General features: G+C 53.7%; 1 protein-coding gene and 5 non-coding genes across 7 annotated transcripts in view; 5 read left to right on the top strand and 1 right to left on the bottom strand.

Annotated features, from left to right (window-relative positions):
• The window catches only part of LOC142821626 (zinc finger protein RFP-like), a 394,289-nt gene that overhangs the window by 330,217 nt on the left and 48,198 nt on the right, over positions 1-15,874 (top strand). The gene's annotated exons all lie outside the window — the stretch shown is intronic.
• Positions 894-967, bottom strand: TRNAI-AAU (transfer RNA isoleucine (anticodon AAU)). The gene has a single exon. It is a non-coding gene; the product is annotated as a tRNA-Ile (tRNA).
• On the top strand, positions 5,021-5,092 carry TRNAG-UCC (transfer RNA glycine (anticodon UCC)). The gene has a single exon. It is a non-coding gene; the product is annotated as a tRNA-Gly (tRNA).
• TRNAC-GCA (transfer RNA cysteine (anticodon GCA)) lies at positions 5,438-5,509 on the top strand. Its single transcript has one exon. It is a non-coding gene; the product is annotated as a tRNA-Cys (tRNA).
• TRNAF-GAA (transfer RNA phenylalanine (anticodon GAA)) lies at positions 7,527-7,599 on the top strand. Its single transcript has one exon. It is a non-coding gene; the product is annotated as a tRNA-Phe (tRNA).
• Positions 8,802-8,873, top strand: TRNAG-UCC (transfer RNA glycine (anticodon UCC)). Its single transcript has one exon. It is a non-coding gene; the product is annotated as a tRNA-Gly (tRNA).

Below are 15,874 nucleotides of genomic sequence, written 5' to 3'. Positions count from 1 at the left end.
CAGAACAGCCACCAGCTGCACCCAAAACAGCCACCAGCCCTTCCCTCCTCCCTCGCTGGGCACTGTCTGGACTCAGGCCTCCCCTGTGCCAGCCTAAGGGCTCTGGAGAGGACAGGGCAGCTCCAGGAGCAGAGTCCTTTTTTCTGCAGTAGTTCAAACCCAGCCCCTTGGTTCGAACTAACATTACTCCTCATTTTTTGCCCTCTGTGCCTCCCCCGCTCCAAACACACCCCAACACCCCCTTCCCACTTTCCTCTCCCCCTCCCGGTAACACAAACAGGACTTTGCCCTGTTGAAAGAACAAACTCTCTGTTTTTTATGTGGGAAATGGGAAATGTAGAACTGGGGAGGGGCTGGGGAAAGACCCTGGGAGGGGGAGGAGGCTGGGAGGAAGGGCTAAGGCTGGCACCTTCCTCTGATGGTCCCACTGCCTCATGTCAGGGGCCTCAGCAGTGCTGGGTGGCTCCAGGGGGAGAAGCTGGTTCAGGGGAACTTGAGCTGCTGGGCCACTGAATCAGGCCACCAGCAGCAGCCTCTGTGCAGGACACACACACTCCAGGCCTCCCAGTCATATTGAGTCTCCCCATGTGGCTTGGGCTCCAGAGCCTGCCCCCCAGCTGGTGCCTTGATGTAGCCACTGCAGCATCAGTTTAAAGGAGCAAAGGAGCAAACAACAGCAGTGATGTTGTGGTTGGGCATCAGTTCCCCTGCTTTTGGGGACAGGAAGCCAGGCCCAGGCCCTTTTAGCCACTGGGGCTGTGCAGACTGGAGCCTCCCCCTACCAGATCTCTGCCCTGCTTCCTGCAAAGCTCACATTTTGCTTATTTCTGCTTCCGTTTCCTTTCTATAGCAGGCAGCTAACAGAAGGGAAGTCACCAAACCAAACACGCCTATGGCCAGCATGGGGTTTGAACCCATGACCTTGGCATTATTAGCACCATGCTCTAACCAACTGAGCTAGCCATCCTACCAAAATGCACTTTACCAGTGGCCCTTTCAAGAAAGGTGCCTCAGACACCTGCAGGGACATAACTGTGATGTGCTTGGCTAGTCCAGCTGGTTTGAGGGTTGGTCAAGGTGGCTGGCAGCTGGCATGGCACATGGAGACCCAGGGCAAAGAGGCAGCCAGAATCTCTTTGTGCCAGCACCTTGCCTCCCAGCTTCTTCCCTGTCAGCAGCAGCCGCAGCCCCTTTCGGCCACTGGGTCAGCCCAGGAAGGGAGGCAGGAATAGGGCCTCAGATTCCAGGGTTCCGAGTTGTGAGCGCTGCCCTCGACACTATGGGATCTGAACCAACCACCCCTCACTCAACTGAGCCAAACTGGTGCCCCAGCTCATGCCCCCTGGGACCAGCTTTACCTGGTTTCCTTCCACCCAGAGCCCCCTTCTTCTCCTGGGCTGCGAGGAGCATCACTAGAATCCTTTCTCATATCCTAGCACAGGGCCATCTGTCCAGTGACAGGAGACGGGGCTGGTTTCAGGATTTCTTTTAGCCCAGCAACAAGCAAGGGGAGATGGAAGAAAATCAACGCCGTTTGAAAGCTTTGTGTGACAGGAGGGGTGTGAGCTGAGGAGCCTGCCTCTTCTAAAGAGTCACGTTACCGAATTTGAGGGAAGCAGCCAGATCACTGCTGCACTCATAGGTGGGGATGTTGGCCCCAAAAATGGTATAAAAGGGGGCCATCTGGGGTGTTGAATAGAAGCTCACTGTCTGCTAATCATATGTACGCTAGTCATGTGATTGTATAATGTCTGTGTGTGTAGTTAGGAATCTGTAATCTGTGTGGATACTGAATATTTCTCTGCATGTGGTTGAGCAGTGGGCAGAGCCCGGCCTATGGACATGCTAATTAGAGAGGCCCTTTTGGACAATGGCACTCAATGGGCCAAGGACACACCTAAAGAATGAGGGCTGAGCCTAAGGGCTGCCAGCAAGGAACAAGGGGATAGGCTGCTGGCCAGGTGTCCTGCTGCAGCCAAGAAGAGACCAGGAAGGATGTATAAAGAGGCCATGTGGCTGACTCCATCTTGGTACTCAGCTCAGCACTTCATCCCAGAGGCAGCAATGCAGGGATCGAAGAGCTGGAAAGAACTGCGGACCCATCCTGATCCTAGGATGCGCAACAAGGACTTAAGCCAGCAGCTGTAACATCTCTGCTAGAGCCTGCATTGAGAACTGGGAGATTCTATCCTTTAACAACCTTACTCTGATGCTTTTCTTTATTGTAGTAATAAACCTATAGATGTTAGATGCTAAAGGATTGTCTCAGTGTGATTTGTGGGTAAGGTCCAAAGGGTAAATTGACCAGGGATCTGTGGCTGGTTTCTTGGAACCAGAAAGAACTTGTTCGGGGTAGGTGGGATTGGGTTCTAAGACACCCCCCCCACCTGTGTATGAGGCCAGGGGCCATCTGGGGCATGGATATTGCTGGGGTGTCAGAGGGGTTTTGCTCGTGAGGCTTCAGGCAGGCAGCTGAAGCACTCTGTGGGACTGGTTTGTGGCCTGTTTGGAGAGGTCACCAGTCTGGGGGCAGTAAGGAGCCCCGAAGTTGAGCAATTCGCCCTGAGCGGACGCCCTCAGCTGTGCCCAGATACGGCCCAGTTGGTCACAGAAGGGGCATTTGGGTACACCCAGGGGCAGCAAGAATTCAGGCCCTCAGGCCAGTGCATTGAGGACAGTGTGTGATCCCTTCCAGAAGCATTTTCTGCTCCCACTGGGGAAGGCAGCTGGGCAGGACCAGCCTGCAGCCCACGTCCCTTTCAGCCACAGGTGCAGGAGGTAACAGAGAGGGGAGGAAAGTCCATGGCCAGAGCCTCCTCCCAGCAGTCTGGCCTGGCACAAAATCTATACATGATGGAGCATCTCCAAGCAGAGCTATGGCCTGTTCTCTGAAAAGTGCTCAGCTGTTTCATGTTTCATTTTTCTGCAGGCCCATTGCATGTGTCCCTGGTGGCTTCATTTACAGTTTTCAATCTTTACATTTGCATCCCTTCTTGGAAAGAGGGTACAAGTGTAAACATACCCTACGTAGCGAGAGTTGGCTTCCTTCAGTTGAGCCTGGCTGTGTCCCTACTGCAGGAACCCAAAGGAAGCAAAGAGTAGAACTACTGGAAGCTGGTGGGGTACCCTCTGAATTTGATTTGATTTAGTGAGTCTTAGTTGGACTTGCTAAATCAAACTCCAAAGGATTGATTGCAGCCATTCCTCTTCTACTGGGTGTGATTCGTGTTCTTCTGCACAGGACAGCCCATGCAGACCAAGGACCTGCCAACAGGAATTCAGATCTCAGCTTTGTTGAATTGATGGGAATAGAAATCAGACACACAGCAGGTTTGAACTTGTTTCAGTTGAGAGATGGGTTTGCCTGGTTTACAGGCATTAACACATTAGGTGTTTATAGTAATCGCTGCACAAGAGAAACCCAGAATGTGACACACCCGAAGATACAAAGGTTTCATTGAAGTTGATCAACCTTTTGGGGGCACTTGGAGTTGAACCAGGGACCACTTTGTCTGTAGTCAAACACTCTCCCACTGAGCTACACCCCCATTACATTTGCTTGTTTGCATCCAGTGTTAGGAAATTAGCCACTGGGAGCACATTCTGCAGGAGCAGGTGGTGCCTTGCACACATGGTGTGGGGGGACGGCCCTTTATGAGGTCAGACATGTGTGGTGTCCCCCCACCTACGATCAGCATGATGTGTCACGATAGCGCATCATCCCCTGTGCTTCTGCCTGCCCTTTGTGTGTTGCAACCTCACAGCACTCACCTGATGTTCCCTCCCCAGTGCCCGAAGACATTTGGGAGGCCTCTTGTATCTGGGGGACATGTTCCAGGGTGAGGGTCACAACGTTCCTGGAATCCTCCTTCTCCTCATCCTGGAGCTCCTGGTCATCAGGGTTGTCATCCTGAAGCTACGGCCATTGCTGCCCAGGCGTCTCCATCCCAGACTCTACAACTGACCCTGGAGACAGGGGTTCCCCAGGACTTGGTCCAGTTCCTCGCAGTATGCACAGTGCTATGGTGCTTCCCCAGTGTGGGAGCTATGCTCACAGGTCCTCACATACCCCTGCAGCAATTCCTTGACCTTGGCTCTGACTTGGTCTGGGGTGGGGGGAGGTGGCCTTTCTTTGCAAGGCCGTTAGCCATACGGCCATAAATATCTGCATTCCTCTGCCTGGACTGCCAGGCCTGCAGAGATTCCTCCTCGGACCACAGCTTTATCTCTGGCCTGGACCATGAGAGTGCCCAGCACTTGCTGCCACTTGCTTGGTCCTGCGATGTGTCCCTGGAAGGGCCAGAGGGGGTCTCTGGGGGCTTGTGCCTGTGACATGGATCTCTGAGTAGCTGGAAGCACTCGATCTTAGCTGAACGGCCGAGAAACACTTCATGACAAAAAACATGAGGGCAGCTCTTGGTCTGTATCCCTGTGCCGCACAGAGGCTATGTCTACTCTCGCGGCTTCTCGAGCGAGTAATATGCAAATGAGGCTAAGCGTGGAATATCGCTGAGCCTCATTTGCATACCTAATGAGCCACCATTTTTTTCAGAAGAGGCTCTTGCGTAAGAAGGAGCATCTACACTGCCCCTTCTTGCGCAAGAAAAAGGGGCAGTTACACCTATTACTTGACAGGAAGAACGGCATTGTGCAAGAGGGTTTTTCTTTCATATTACTCGCGCAAGAAGCCACGAGTGTAGATATAGCCACAGTGTCTGACAGCCACTTCCCTGCCTCCCCCTTGGCTGCTCTTGAACTTAGCCCAGGAGACAAGGAGCTGTACTCGCCCACTCAGAAACCTCTGCTATTCCTATGCCACCCAATCCCTCACACCACAGAGAGCGACAGGGCTGTTTCTGCCCCAGCATCACCCCCCCCCCCTCGTCCTCCCCATGATTTTAGCCAATCGGGCAAGAAGTTATGCTTTACCCCAGACCACATGGGCACCCTTTCGCCTCAAGTGTGCTTCATGGCAGATATGGACTTTCCTCACTAATTTTCACAGGCATGCTCAGCATGGGCATTGGTGGTATAGTGGTGAGCATAGCTGTCTTCCAAGCAGTTGACCTGGGTTCAATTGCCAGTCAATGCAATGTGGAGAGGTTAGATTATGATTCTCTGCAGAGTTTTTACTTTAACCCTGGGGGAAAAAAAGGCACAAGTGGGTCCTGCTGCCTCTCACCTTGGTCCCTACAGCTGACACCTAATGGGGGCCCCTTGGGCTCTCAGGTTGGCCTCTTCTCTCCTGGCTCCCTCCAGCCCCTTCATTGCTCAAGACTCTCTGTTGTGCCCCAGCTCTGCTGCTTTCAGGGCAAATCCCTTGTTAGGACCAGTCACAATCTGGGGTCAGTGAGGGTCCCTCCCACCTGAGACGTGTTACACAAAAGCCTTGTTTCCTGCTCAGTTCCCAACACTGGATGTAGAAACCAAATTCCATGGGGGTATAGCTCAGTGGTAGAGTGTTTGACAGCAGATCAAGTGGTCTTTGGTTCAACTCCAAGTTCCCCCTTGGAAAAAATTCCTTCTCATGAAAATATTTTCCTTTCCAGTCCTATCGCGCTCTGGCTTTACATTGCTTGAGGTTCTTGACATTAATAAGAACCTTTAATTCAGAACTACTCAACTTTGGAAGTCTCGGGGGCCACAATGAATGGCATTTAGCCAGGATGGACAGGGAAGGTGACCCTAGCTGGTGTATTCCAGGAGCTGGGAATGGAGGGATCACTTAATAACTGTCTGTCCTGAGGCTTCCCTTGGCACAATGAAATTGGCTGCTGTTGTGAGACAGGATCCTGGGCTAGTTGGACAACTGGCATGGCCCAGTCTGGCTGTTCTGATGTTCTGTTTGGCTGTTCTTGTCCCCTCTGGGCAACGGAGAATGGACCCTCCCCCCATCCTGAAGTGGACAGAAAATAGCCTGTGAAAGGCTAATGTGGGTAAGCAAAAAGGTATACTTCTTGTGTCTCTGGTGATCTAGTGGTTAGGATCCAGCACTCTCCCTGCTGTGGCCTGGATTTGATTCCCACTCAGGGAAACCAGCCTGATGTTTCACATAGACACTGCCTAGTCATTTTTCTCACCTCACTGCCACATGTTACAGCAGCTGTGATCCAAGAGATTACTTCAGGCTCCTTCCCACCTCTCCCTCACTGCTAAGACAACACTTGCCATTTTCAGAAGGGGCAGAGCTGGGTGACTCTAACTGCCCTCCCCTCTCCTGCATGGGCAGCGCTACAGGAAGCTCTGTGGCACACACAGCACTAGCCCAGCGCAGTGTCAGGTGGGCACAAGATCCATTGGTTCAGTTTGGTTGTTGAAGGAGACAACACAGAACTGGCTCCAGCCCCGACTCAGTAACCTAGGGAAATGACCCACCAGGCCTGGGCCCCTCGGAGAGGCAACGATTCCCCACTGGCCAGGGCAGAGCCTCCCTCTTACATGTCCATGGAGTCTTCCCTTCCTCTCACCCCCCTTCCCGCACCCAGGTACTGCCTCTTCCCTTCACTCAGCTCTCACTGCTCGGTGCTGCCAGGGAGGGGCCTCACTGCGAGAGCCGCCTGGGCGGGTTCCTGCCACAGAGACACGTCCCAGAGCAGGACGGATGCTCAGACCGACACTGAGTGTTGCTCAGCGCTGGGGTGAAACAGGGAAGGACAAAAGGGTCTAATTGCACCTGCAGCCTTTCAGAACAGTCCCCGGCCCCACCCGCAAATTCCAGCCATTCCCTCCACCCTTGCTGGGCTCCCCTGGGCACTGCCTGGACTCAGGCCTCCCCGGTGCCAGCCTAAGGGCTCTGGGGAGACATGGCAGCACACTTCAGGGCAGGGGTGGGCAATGAGTTGTCATGGGGAACCACTCCCAGGGCTGCACTTTTCCATGCTATTAACGGAGGAGGTGGGGGTCTGGGATGCAGGTTGGTGCAGACAGGAGCTTGGGGCAGAGGACTGGGGTGCAGGAACGGTTGCAGCGTGTTGGGTTGTGATCTGGGGCAGAGAATTGGGGTGCAGGATCTGGGAGGGTTGGGCGTTCAGGGAGGCAGAGAGTTTGGTTTAAGTGGGGTACCAGTGGGTTGAGGGAAGGGAGGGGCTGGGGTGCCAGAGGCAGGCTCTGACTGGGAGACACTCCCAGCAGCCAAGCACATTTCTCAGGCAGCTCCTTCTTTGGCACAGATCATACCCCTGGGTGAATAAGAGCTTGTGGGGACTGGCCAGGGCTTCAAGCAGGCAGCTCCCATTGGCCACAAACAAGCTTGGAGCAGGGACCAAGCATGAAGCCTTTTCCTCTACAGCTGAGACACAAAGGGCCCAGCAGCTCCTTCTCTCAGCTGTGCATGGGGGCAGGGCGAGCAGGGAATCTGCCTGAGGCTTCTTGCTGCCATATTGGGTGGCTTCATGGGCTGGATCCAGCCCACTGGCCTGTATTGCCCAGGCCTGGCTTAGCGGGAACCTTGGCTCTGGGCTGTGAGGGTGGCCCAGCTGCCAAACATCCCGGACAGAGAATTACAGGCCAGACAAGCTTTTGCAGCAGCCAAAGTAGTTCAGTGGGGAGAATGTTAGACTGAAGATGTAAAGGTCCCTGGTTCAATCCCAGGCTTTGGCAGGTGCTAATAACTTCAAGTTGGTGTGTTTGCTTAGAGCTGTGGTCACAAGTTGCCCTGCAGGGGTGAAAGGGGAGCTGTGCTGCAGCTGCAGCCTGGGCTCTTCCTGCTTTCCCTTGGCCCTGGTCTCAAGCAGGGCGGCTACAGGGGTGGGGGTGGGAAGTCAGATCACACCACAAGAAACACTCCCTGTTGGCCTGGCTGGAACATGGCAGGTCATCAGCCTTGTTCTGCTGCTGCCAAGGTGTCTCCATCCCAGACTCCGCAACTATCTCTGGGGCTCCCCACACCCTGGGATTGGGTCCAGGTCCTCACAGTATGCTCAGTGCTTCCCCAGAGGGGCGCTGGCCCTCACATACCTTTCCTGGAATTCATTTACCTTGGGTCTAACTTGTTCTAGGTGGGGGGAGGTGGCCTTTCTCTGCAGGGCCATATGTTAGATAATTTAATTTCATGGAGGTTAGGTCCATAAAAGGCTATTAGCCAGGGGATAAAATGGTGTCCTTGGCCTCTGTTTGTCAGAGGCTGGAGAACAATGGCAGGAGACAAATCGCTTGATCATTGTCCTCGGTCCACCCTCTCCAGGGTACCTGGTGGTGGCCAGGCTTGGCCTGCCTCAGGCTGCGCACTGGTAGCCGGGCTGGGTCAGGCACATGCATCCTGCTGCCACCAACTCCGCGCATGCGCCCTCCCTCAACCCCAGGGCACAATTGAACTGTCAGCCCGGGGCACCGGAATGGCACGGTCCGGCCCTGCCTGTGATGTGTCCCTGGAGGGGTCTCTGGGGCTTGTGCCTGTGACATGGCTTTCTGGAAGGCAGAAGTGCTTGATCTTAGCCAAACGACCCAGAAACAACACTTTATGGCAAAAAACATGAGGACGGCTCTTGGTCCTCATCCCCCGGCCACACAAAGTATCCAGAAGTCACTTCCACACCTCTCCCTTGGCTGCTCTAGAGCTTAGCCCAAAGTCTGATAAACTCTACTCTCCCACCCAACAACCTCTGGGACTCCTCTCCCGCCCGGCTCCTCACACCACGGAGAGTACAGGGCAGCTACTACCCCAGCATCACCACTCCTGATCTTTGCCAAATGGCCAAGAAGTTATGCTTTACCCAAACCACACAGGCACCCTCTCGCCTCTGGCTAGCCTCATGGCAGTCGTGGGTTTCCCTCACTAATTTTCCCAGCAGCTTTGCAGGCAGGCATTGGTGGTATAGTGGTGAGCATAGCTTCCTTCCAAGCAGTTGACCTGGGTTTGATTCCCAGCCAATGCAGTGTAAAGAGGGAGCATCAAAGCTCCATGCTGAGCTTTTACTTGAACCCTGAAAAACAGGCACAAATGGGTCCTGCAGCTGTGGGCTTCCTCTCACGGCTCTTCATCCGCTCCTAGATCATGCGGTGCCTCCCTCACATACCTCTGCTGTGATTCCTTGATCTTGGCTCTGACTTGGTCTAGGATGCAGGGGTAGGAGGAGGTGGCCATAAATGTCCGCATTCCTCCGCATGGACTGCAGGGCCTACAGAGACTCCTCATTTGACCACAGCTCCAAGAGGGTCTTTATCTGTGGCCCAGACAATGACAGTGCCTGGCGTTTGCTGCACCTTGCTTGATTTGATTCCCAGCCAATGCAAGGTGGGAAGGGAACAGGTGACCTCCTGGGGGAGATCTTATTTAACCCTGAACAACAGGCACAAGTGGGTCCCACAGCCAACGGTTCCCTCTCACCGCTTTTCATGGGGAGCAGCTCAAACAAAACTAATTTGGCTGTTGTGGGGTCTGAATGGGGCTTGTACCCGTGACCTGGGCATTATTAGCATCAAGCTCTAAACAGCTGAGCCAGCAGGCCCATTAGTAGCCCCATAATATAGGGAAAAGAAGAGTTTTCCCTGCTATTGGGGAAAGCCGGCCAGGCCAAGGGCCTTTTAGCCACTGGGTCTGTGCAAGCCGGAGCCTCCTCCTACCAGTTTTCTGTCCTGTTGCCTGAAAAGCTCACAGTTTTTTTTGCCTATTTCTGCTTCCCTGTGTATAGCAGACAGCTAAAGGGTGGTGGTGCACACACTCACAGGGATAGAACAGTAGCCACAGCAAACTTACCTGTGGCCAGCACAGAACTTGAACCTATGACCTTGGCATTACTAGCTCCATGCACTAACCAACCGAGCTAGCCAGCTGACCAAAACACAGCTCACAAATAGCCCTTTCAGAAAAGTGAAACTGCTCTATGGTCCCAGACAACATCTTTGACTCCCAAAGTGCAGCAATTTCCTTCCAGCTCTGGCAGCGTCTGTGGCTGAGATGCACAAAGGAAGATACAAGATCCCTGGGGGGGTCTTTGCCGGATGAACGTGCCTGAGGAAAGAAGCTGGAAGCGCAACAGACACATAAAAGGGGCACGAGGGACAGTTTGAGTCACACACATGGCAGGGGGCACAGCTCAGCCAGGGACCTTATCCACTCACAGAGCTTCCCAGCTTCTCCATGCCCCAAACCGCACCAGGCAAACTGCCCCATGGGCCTCGCCTGCACCATGCTCAGGGCCTGGGGATTTTCTGTCACTTTGCCAGACCAAATAACTAGCCCCCCACTGCTCTGGAGTCTCTACCTCTCATGGGTCTACTCATCCTCCGGCTCCGCTTTGTCTCCAGACAGACCCTGCTCTGCTACAGCCACCTCCCTCTGCCTGTCACTTTTAGAGCAAAATGTGCTCCTTCATTCTGACTTTGAATACCTGGGTTTTTAGCACTCAGATCTGCATCTAACATCAGCATTTGCTAGGGAGGGGTCTGAACACCTTCTGCAGAGAGGGAGACAGCCTGCTGTAGAGCATCCTTGCCAACTGTTTCAGGGAGCAGAGGAAGGTAAACTCTTTGTCACTGAGAAAAAACTGTGACCCTAGGTGGGACTTGAACCCACAACTCCTGGCTTCGAAGGTCAGTTCTTTGTCCATTAGGCCACTGTGGAGAACAGGAAACAAAAACTGCTGGATACAGAAATTCACCCTTCTAAATGTCCCTTCTTCAACTTTTAGCTCCTGATGAAGCCCCTTTAAAGAAGCCAGATACACAGGAAGGGCTGATCACACCCCTCTGAAAATCAGCTTTCCATGGGTATCTGTAGCTGGCTACAAGTCATGGGCCCTGACATCTTGTCTCCCTCCCGAAACCAGGGAAGTGTCTCCCACCGCTTCAGCCTCCTGAGGCTCTATGGCCGGGTCTGTAGAGCAGGGACAGCAACACTCACAGCCCCACAGGAGGGCCCCTGGCCTAGCAATGTGGTCCCCTGAGCAGCCTCTGATGTTCCCTGTGTGAGCCCCAGAACCAGCCCTGAGTGAGGGGGGGCAGGGAGATCAGCTCACACATGCCAAGGGGGCAGGACATGAGCCTGCAAGGCAGCAGTGACATCACAAGGAACTTTTGCAGCACCTCAGCTCATTGGTTGGGAGGCAGTGACCTCACAGAGCATCCTTAGCAACAGCCAGGAGGGAAAGGGGCAATCTCAGAGACCCCCAAGGCCTGGCTGCCTGGAATCTCCTTTGTGAGGTTTCCCCTTGAACTCACCTCTAAGGCAGCCTCAGACCAGAGCACCCAGGACTCCTCTGCATGACCATTGAAATGGTTTGCCGTGTGAATTCTGTGTCAGGTGACATCAAGCCTGGGCACTGAGATTATTTACCAGTTTCCCTGGCCCACTGTTATTTAGGACTGTGATGGCTGAGTGGTTAAGGTGTTGGACTAGAAATCCCATAGGGTTTACCTGTGCAGGTTCAAATCCTCCTCACAGCTAGGCTTGTGTTTTGGCCACATGCCTTCGTAAGGGCAACATGGTACCCAAACACTGAGAAGAACATGCCTGTCCCATTAGAAGGGACAACTGCAGAAGGCAACAGAGGCTACAAAAGCAGGAGAAAACATGGATTGCAGGTTCCTGCCTAACAATAGGAAAACCAGTCTGGTTTTCAGCAGAGCCACCTCCCCATGGACACAGCCAGGGGACCAAGCAGCTCCAGTGGCCACTTGCTCTCCCCAAAAGCCAGCCCTGGTTGGGTAGAAAGATGCTGGGCCCAGCGGCCTCCCTTCACCTGGCAGAGGCAGAAGTGATGGAGACAGGCCCACGGGTGTGTGGGCTACAAGAGCCTCTTGTTCCCTTCTCAACTCCTAACAGTGCAAACATCAGGGAGAGTAGCTCAGTGATAGACTACAAATTATATGAGTGTTACTTCAAATCCAACTGACCATTCAGTGGAAACATTTATTTCTCCAATTCCATTACATTCTAGGTTTCTATTCTTTGGATTCTTTAAATGAAATGAATCCTTATTGCTGTCCTCTGCCAACGCACATAAAGCAGGCAAACCTGTCCCTCAGCTGGAGCCAGCTCAAACCCGCTGTGTGTCTGGTTTTTGTTTCCATCCATTCAACAAGGGTGTGATTTGGAAGCCCAATGGCAGGTTCTTGGTCTCCATGGGCTGTGCTGTGCAGAAGAACAAGAACCACACCCAGCGGGTAAGGAACGGCCTAGTGTGTATTGCAATTGGTGGAGGAGTTGCCCAAATCTACCGGAGATGGGCAGGAGCCTGTTACACACACACACTAAACACCATGGCTACGTCTACACTGGCACTCTTTTCCAGAAATGCTTAAAACAGAACAGTGGCCAATGTAGACGAGCTTTTCCAGAAAAAAGCCCTGAGCTTTTCCGGAAAAAGGACTTTTGCCCAAGCGGGAGCAGCATAGTTTTTCTGGAAAAAATGACAATTTTACAAGTAGATCATCAGTGCTTTTCCGGAAATTCAAGGGGCCAGTGTAGACAGCTCGCAGCTTATTCCGGAAAAGCAGCCGCTTTTCCGGAATAAGTGGCCCTGTGTAGACCCAGCTCATTATCAGACTGCCCTGTGCATATTCCTATCTTCCTTTGTGCACACAACATACCTGGGGCTCTCATTACTGGCCATCTGCCTTTCACACAGATCATTGATCCTTGTGACTTTCAGGTACATTCATATGGCAGCTGTTTAAACATAATGTGCTTCTATTGCATGCTCAGCACCAGAATCTCCGGCTATGTCTACACTACGAATTTTCTCAGCAAAAAAGGTGCTAACGAGGGTCTCATTTGCATGAGTCATGATCTTATTTGCATATTTTCTGGCTAACTGATTTCGCGCTGGGGTTGTTGTGCAAAAACAAGCAGTGTGGAAGTTTTCTTTTTGTGCAAAACCCCCTTTTTCTGCAAGATCAGGATACCTCTTGGGGGGGGGGCATAAGAATCTTGTGAAAAAAGAGGGATTTGTGCAAAAAAAAATGTTCACACTGCTTGTTTTTGCACAACAATCCCATTGGTAGAAAATATGCAAATGAGATCGTGACTCATGCAATTGAATCCCTCATTAACATATTTTTTTAAGGAGAAAACTTCTAGTGTAGATGTAGCCTCTGTGAGTTACCAGCAGTGGGGCTGTTAGTGTCGGCATCTAACTAATTGCACCATTAGACCATGTCTTCACTCAGGTGGGGATCGCTGCTGCAATCCATCTTCCAGAACTTGATTTAGCAAGTCTAGCTAAGCCTCACTAAATCAAACCCCGGTACCTCCTGCTCTTTGCTACTATCCTACTCCCACTGTGAGAGCACCATCAAGCTCAGCTGAAGGTAAAACCAATTCCAGATACATGTTGAAGAATGGTGGGAAGAAAAGACACACTGACCTGGCAGCAAGGCACTAGTGGGAGTTGAACCCAGGATCTCCTATTTACAAGGCAGGCACTTTAACCAACTAAGCCATGGTGCCCTCCATAAAAGCAGCCTTATAACTGTTCTACTTTATGGTCCCAGACACCCCCTTCCCATTCCAAAGTGCAGCCGTTCCCCATTTCCCTCCAGCTCTTGCCATGACTCAAGGCCTGAGCAGCCCAAGACATTAGATTGGCAGCTGGTACCCAAAACCTTTTTGTCAATTGTAGCACCAGGCCCCAAAGGGACAGACCCAAGGCAGCCGCCTGGTCCTAAGGCTGGGCCTGCAGCCAGGGGGAGGGAGAAGAATCTCTCTTTTCAGCTGGAGTTGAATCAGCAACCTAAGGTCACTTGCCGAGCACCCGCTACAGGCCTCTGCTCTGCCAGCTGAGCTATGGAAGGTACCTGGGGCAGGCTGCTTTGCCCAGGTGGGCTTTTGACGAGTGCCAGGGCAAGAGCCCCCAAAGGGGACGGCCTCCCAGGGGAGTCACAGGCGCTTCACCCGCAGAAGGACCCTTGAGTGAATCCAGGCAGAAACGCCGCGTCTCACTCCCTGCAGCTTCCCTTGCTGCCCTGGCAGGCGCTGCCCCTTCTCCCACCGACCTGGGCCTGGCCTCCCTCCCCCGGCCGGCACCACAGAAAGCCCCTTGGCATGAGCCTGGGCAAGCCAGAGGCCTCAGGCCTGTCCCCTCTGAGGGGCTTGTGCCTCGGCCTCCTCTGCCCTTGGTGCCGGCTCTCCCGGCTGCCCCTGAGCGCTGCTGGCCAAAGGAGGCAGCAAGGCAGGAGAGGGGGGAGGAGCAAGTCCCGCTGAGGCCGGCAGCTCGGGCTCAAGCCTCCAGCCCCAGCACAAAACCTTCAGTCGGGCCCGTGTGGCTCCCTCCTGCCCCCGCACACGCTCACAGGGGGAAACGTGCCCCATGTTCCATCCCCGCGCCAGGCCTGGGCGACGGGCTCAGCCCTCGAGCAGCCCACAGGGCCTGTGAGGGATGGACTGAGAGCAGGGCCCCACTGACACCCCCCGTCCTGCCCCACTGGCCTGCGTGCGGCGCTGGCATGGGACATGCAGGAACGGCAGCCGGGGAGAAAGTAGCTTGGACTGACGGGTGAGTCTCACTTGCTGACCAGACTACCAGGCCATGGGCTCTGGGGCCAGCCCCCCTGTGGGTCAGAGCCCCCTGGCCACAATGCTACTCCAGGGGGCCTGGTTCCAGGGCCAACTAACCCCAGGGCTGCAGGGCCAGAGGCCTTTGCCCTGGAGTCTCAGAGCTCCCCCAGTGTTGGCTGCAGGGAAGGGGAAACCTTCTCCCCAGGAACCTCTCCCAGGGCAGTGCCCCCATCCCAGTCCCTGCCCCTTGCAGAGGCAGGTAAGAGAGACCCTCCCTTCCCCAGACAGAAGCCCCCCTGGGGCTATAGGAGGAGGATCTGGCCCTGGGCTGTTCCTAGCAGAGGGGGTTTGATCCCAGCCTGGGTCCAGGGAAACTGCTCCCAGCACGTGTGAGTTGGGGGAGTGAGCAGATCACTGTTTGCAGAGATCTACACTTATTTGCATAATGTGTATGCAGATATGCAGGGCTTGGCAATTAGGGCAATCTGCCCGTGGTGAGTAGATTTTAGCCCGGTGTGTTGCTCAGTGCAGTCTGCGCATGTGCAGTGTGCGATTCTGTGCGGCTGGTGAGCGGGGTTCGCAGCTCCTTGGCAAGCCCTGCAGACATGGAAATGTAATGCTACTGGTCTGGTGAAAGTTTGTGAATGGGTTTGGCTGTCCATGCTGTAAAAACAAAGGCTGGAAATATTGGCTTGATCCATGGGGGGCTGGCCCAATGCAAGGTGGGGAAAATACTGGGTGAAGGTCTGTGGGAGTGGGGGGTTTCCCACCAGGACTTTGTCCCTCAGAATCCCCAGGGATGTTGGGTTTTGTCTTGTTTGGTTTCCCTTTTCCCTGTTTTCCTCCTCACTGGCAAGGAGGGGGCGGCTCTCTCAGCCTCGCGGTGGGAAGCCCTGGCACAGAGATGGGATGGGCAGATGCTCTGAGAGGGAGTCCCTGGGCTGTTTGGAGAGAGAACTTTCACCCTTCTGCATTGCTTCATGCCACCAGGATGGTTGCGTGGTTAAGCCGTGGGTTCAAACCCCACTCCTGGTAGCTCTCTGATTTGGAGAAACATTGATGTGGGTGGTGTTTTGTCCTGCTGTGAGGAAGGGGACTGGACTTCAGCTCCAAAGGTCTTTTTGGCTATGTCTGCAGTGGCAGCTTCTTGTGCAAGAAACACCCACACTGCCATGTGCGAGATGTGCTTTTGAGCAAGAGCATCCATGGCAGTGTGGATACTCTCTTGTGCAAGAAAGCTCTGATGGCCATTTTAGCCATAGGGCTTTCTTATACAAGAAACCCCTGTCCAGTGTCCACACTGCCCTCTTACTCAAGCGCTCTTCTGCAAGAGGATTTACACCTGGTAGAAAAGAGCAGAGCTGTTGTGCAAGAAGCCCTCTCTTACCTCGCTTTACAGTAAACCTTCTTGTGCAATAACCCACCACTGCAGACACAGCC

This window comes from Pelodiscus sinensis, chromosome 31, assembly GCF_049634645.1.
Source record: "Pelodiscus sinensis isolate JC-2024 chromosome 31, ASM4963464v1, whole genome shotgun sequence".
NCBI classification, from domain to species: Eukaryota; Metazoa; Chordata; order Testudines; family Trionychidae; genus Pelodiscus; species Pelodiscus sinensis.
Note: the sequence above shows the minus strand (reverse complement) of the source record. Positions and strands in the feature narration are given on the sequence as shown.